We start from the raw sequence: 5000 nt of genomic DNA, 5'->3' as shown, positions 1-5000 counted from the left end.
ATTATGTTTCGAAATTTCATAATCCAAATTGACAATTAATTAGAGTCTTTGGATACAAATTACGAGAATCTATAATCTTCCTTGAATTTTTCATTGAAAGGTAAAGGACTAAATCCTTTTCAGAAATAAAGTTTTTGATCGGAAGATTAATCAAACCGAGAGACCCTTTAACTATTAAAGGGGTTAAAGGAACGAATCACACTTTTACCACTAAACTATACCCGCTACAATCCAATTATTGTATATAAATTTACTTTTTGTCGAACAAAGTAATCGGGAGAAAAAAAATCTGAAAAAAAATGAGAAAATTCTAGCGTAGACTTAATAAAATTAGGCAAAGCAGGATTCCTTTTTTTTATTTCAGATCTTTTTTGTCTAAAAACCCATCGGATGGGTCTTTTTAACTTTAACAAAAAAAGGCCCGGCTGGGGACTGACCAGGCCAGGCTATTAAAATAAAAAAGATCTTTTATTTGTGTTTGGACGAGACAAAATCAAAAAGGATTCTCTATTTCTATTTTTGTGATTTTATTTATTTCTCTTTCGAGCCTTTTCTTTATTGAATCTTTATTTACAGTTTTTATGTAAATAGAATTACTGAGAAAGTTCTATAAAAAAGGTTATATAATAGTAATATATATATATATATTAATTATATATAAATATAAATATTATATAAATATTATTTATATAATAAAAAAGAAAAATAATATTATATTTTTTATATATAATAAAATAATATATATAATAAAATATAGAAAATGAAAATATATATATAATTAAAGTATTATTAAAGATAAAGAATAATCTAAAAAAAAAAACTTTTTTAAGAATAAAGTGGAGAAAGTTTTTTTTAAGCCGTTTTTTTGTCTAATGGAACCTAAAAAGTATTCCTTTTCGATTAGGAGAGATGGCTGAGTGGACTAAAGCGTTGGATTGCTAATCCATTGTACGAGTTAATCGTACCGAGGGTTCGAATCCCTCTCTTTCCCTTCCCCTTTTTGATGATGTGAAATAGATAAAATCCTAATAAAATTCGCACATTTCCACTATTTAAATATTAAATAAAGTAATAAAAAACCTTTCTTTTTTATTCTTCACGTCCCGGATTACGTCCTGGATCATTAGATAGGAATCCAAATATGAAGAGAGAAACAAAGAATATAACTACAGTGTATACAAAAAGTTTGAGAGTAAGCATTACACAATCTCCAAGATCTTACTTTTTTTTAAAAAAAAAAAAAGAGAATAGATTCTCTATTTTTATACTAAATATCTAGATACTTTTTTTGTGAGTGAACTCGAATCTAATTAAGTTCTTTCATTTAGAGAAAAGAGGATAAAACTGAGGAAATCAAATGATCCAGATTTAGTATGGCTACCAAAAAAATTCAATGTTTGAATTGAGAGTTCCTTCCTACGTCAAGATTTTTTGATCTTTTGATTTGAATTGTTGGAAGAATCAAAATCGTGAATTTTTCTAAGACAGTATTAATAATTTCATCGAAAACTTACAGCTGCTTGCCAAACAAAGGCTAAGAGAAGAAAGAAAAGAGGTATTACGGGCATAACATCTACGATTGGATTCAAAAAGGCGTAGGCCTCCGGCAATTTGGCGACTAAAAAAGTGCTTGAAAAAAGGGCCGAATTAAAACAAATACAGATCAAATTAAATATATTAAGCATAACAAAAATTGGTGTTCTTGTGGATAATTTAATTTTGATTGAGTTATTAATATATTTTTTATATAAGGAAAAAAATAAATAAATAAAGAAAGATAGTCTAAAAAGACTTTGTTGAACTTACTCAATCAAAAATCCTTTCATTCTCTTATGAGAATGAAAGAAATAATATTTTCATACAATATCTTAATTGAATTCTATGTAATGATCAATAAAGTAAGTTTGATTTGCTATCTACACGTGTCAAAACTATAGCACCAATGTAATCTATATTTCATTTGGGCTGAAATTGAATTGACGAACAACCAATAGCAATATTACTCTTTTAGTAGTCTTGAATAAAAATAAAAATGGGGCGTAGCCAAGCGGTAAGGCAACGGGTTTTGGTCCCGCTATTCGGAGGTTCGAATCCTTCCGTCCCAGAGTCCAGTCATTACGAAATAAATCTTCTATTGCCTTTGTACACCATCTTTTTCTTTCTGTTTAAAAAAACAATATTTTTTAAGAATAAAATATTGAAATGAAAAGAAGAATAAACTTCTTTTTCACCCGAAATTACAAAAAATCTATTTGCTTTTTTTAGTTGTGTGTGATGTAGGTAAGTAAGGTAGAACCGTAGATTCTACGAGTTTTAATAAAAAAAAATATATTTATATATATATTTATATATATAAATATAGATTTCTATTCAAATTTCGATTTTACATATTTTTACATATATAGAATTTAATGTGGAATTCATTTGAATTCTGACTGAACCTTTTACGCGTAGATTCACTATTCCATTCATAGAGAAAGAAAAAGTATAGATTACGATATACTGACTGAACTATGACTATTCATGATTCCATAATTGAATCAATTACACAAACTAAAGGAATGTTATGGTAAAACTTCGTTTAAAACGATGTGGTAGAAAGCAACGTGCGACTTGAATTGAAGGACATGATCTGCTGTGGATGTTTTGATCCGCCACCTTTTATATTAGGAATATAGGTGCTCTTGGCTCGACATTTTGTGTTCTATTTTACGAGAGTCCTACACCTTTTTGAATATAAAAAGAGTACAGGATGGAGCTCGAGGAGAATAGAAAGTTTTTATTCCTTTCGCAGGAGTAAGGATCTAGGGTTAGTGCGAATCAATAAGTTGGAACAACTTCGTAAGTCTTTTTATTTTTATATTGAAAAAAAGCCCTTTCAAGTAATTTTACAATGGAAAAGGAAATTTTCGTAAAAGTGTAAAATTCTTTGAATTAAAAGTCTATCATGCGTGAATCAAGCGTTTGTATGATTCTTTGATAGAAAGAAAAGAAATCATAAACAAAATAAGGGGCTTGTTGCTGCCCTTTTTTAATAAAACGATCAAGATCACCGAAGTAATGTCTAAACCCAAAGATTCAAAGTAAGGATAAAGAATCCTGAAACAAGGAAATCCCTTTTTCAATTGTTTGAACAACTAGATCAGAATGAAGAATCAAAATTGATTCGAAAAAATGAGACAAACAAAAAAAGGTTAGAGACTACTCAATAAAAAGAGTACTTAAGGAGTCTCTGGTGAGATATTTGAGAGTTATTTAACTTGAGTTACGAGAGTACGAATGTTACGAACGCTTTTTATGAAAAAAAATAGTTAGGGTTTCAATACTGGCTAATTAATTTAATGTTTGAATTTTATAAAGAGAGTTAACTTATACTCATTGCATTTTTTTCTCGAGCCGTATGAGGCCAAAGCCTCGTATACGTTTCTCGGGGGGGGTATTATTCATATACATCTATCCCAATGAGCCATTTATCGAATCGTTGCAATTGATGTTCGATCCCGAAGAGAAGGAAGAGATCTTCGGAAGGTGGGGTTTTATGATCCGATAACTAATCAAACTTATTTAAATCTTCCTGCTATTCTCGATTTCCTTAAAAAGGGCGCTCAACCAACAAGAACAGTTCATGATATTTCAAAGAAGGCAGGGATTTTTACGGAATTAAGTCTTAATAAAACGAAATTGAATTAATGAACTATAAAAAAGAGGATGTTAAAGACTCATATATAGCTTGGTATAAAATTTGATCTACTCTTTTCTTTCCTCCTCTTTCGTTTCCATCATATTTATTTTGATTTATTAGAATTTCCATTTATTATTAGTATTCTTCCTAAAGGTATGAAAACTAACAAATATCCTGCTAAAAACTACCATGTTTTATAATAAAAAACAAATTTATTAAAAAATTTTTGGATTTATAGAAATTCTAAATTTTGTATAAATACAAAATTTTATTGTATAGAATTATTGTATAGAAAATATATAAAATCATACTGTATAATAAATAATATATTAATATATATAGAAATAGAAAGATTTGAGATTATCCTATTCGGCTTAGTTTTCATTCCTTGTATGAACTCACAAACCAGGGGGTTAAACTTTTTTATTTTTTCTATTCTTTTCGCTATATTAAAAATTTACAATCATATTGACAACAGTGTATGGACCAAATATAATTCTCTCATAGAGAAATAGATCTATTTCTCCCTGACGCACACATGACTGGATTTTTCTTTTTTTCTTTATTCTGGTTGTATCTACATATTTGCAGTACTTGCTTTTTTTTGTGGGGGGGGTTGCTAACTCAACGGTAGAGTACTCGGCTTTTAAGTGCGACTAGCATCTTTTACACATTTGTATGAAGAAAAGGATTCGTCCAGATCCGCGGTAGAGTTTGTAAGACCACGACTGATCCTGAAAGGAATGAACGGAAAAAATAGCATGTCGTATCAAGGGAGAATTCAGATAACATTTTTTTTTATTTTCGACAAGATTGTACCGATTAGAAAATAAAAAAAAAAAGAAGAATTCCAATTTGGGTCGAGTGAATAAATATAAATGGATGGATAAAAAACCAGTTTTCCTTATTCTAAGAAAAAAAAAAGAAACGAGCTTCCATTCGTAATTTGAAAAATTACCCGATCTAATTAAATGTTAAAAATAGATTAGTACCTAATACGGGTATGGGAAGGAATTTTTTTCTTGCGTGTTATTATCAATTTTTTCGTGAGTCCTAATTATTTTTTACCTAGTCCGTTTGGGTTAGGTTGTAGATGGATGTGTAAAAGAAGCAGTATATTGATAAAAAAATATATATATATATATTTCCAAAATCAAAAGAGCGATTAGGTTAAAAAAATAAAGGATTTCTAATCATCTTGTTTTGTTATTTTATAATATAACGAACAGAAACCTCTTAAAGATAGAGAATCCAGTTAGCAGTCTACCTGTTTATGAGGTATTTAGTGCTTTCGTAATCTAATACCTTATTTTGACTG

At 28.9% G+C, this 5000-nt stretch overlaps 1 protein-coding gene and 1 non-coding gene across 2 annotated transcripts in view; both read left to right on the top strand.

Annotated features, from left to right (window-relative positions):
- Nucleotides 1-1229, top strand: part of LOC125595942 (ATP synthase subunit alpha, chloroplastic-like) — an 11854-nt gene extending 10625 nt beyond the window's left edge. Inside the window, exon 2 of the mRNA XM_048771318.1 lies at nucleotides 1-1229. This exon is cut by the window's left edge and continues 2514 nt beyond it. The gene's annotated coding sequence lies outside the window, so the exon portion shown is untranslated.
- TRNAS-GCU lies at nucleotides 904-991 on the top strand. The gene has a single exon. It is a non-coding gene; the product is annotated as a tRNA-Ser (tRNA).
- Nucleotides 1230-5000: the final 3771 nt, after the last annotated feature.

This window comes from Brassica napus, unplaced genomic scaffold (genome assembly GCF_020379485.1).
Source record: "Brassica napus cultivar Da-Ae unplaced genomic scaffold, Da-Ae ScsIHWf_10;HRSCAF=17, whole genome shotgun sequence".
In the NCBI taxonomy this organism is placed as follows: Eukaryota; Viridiplantae; Streptophyta; class Magnoliopsida; order Brassicales; family Brassicaceae; genus Brassica; species Brassica napus.
This window is presented reverse-complemented; position numbering and strand designations above follow the sequence as displayed.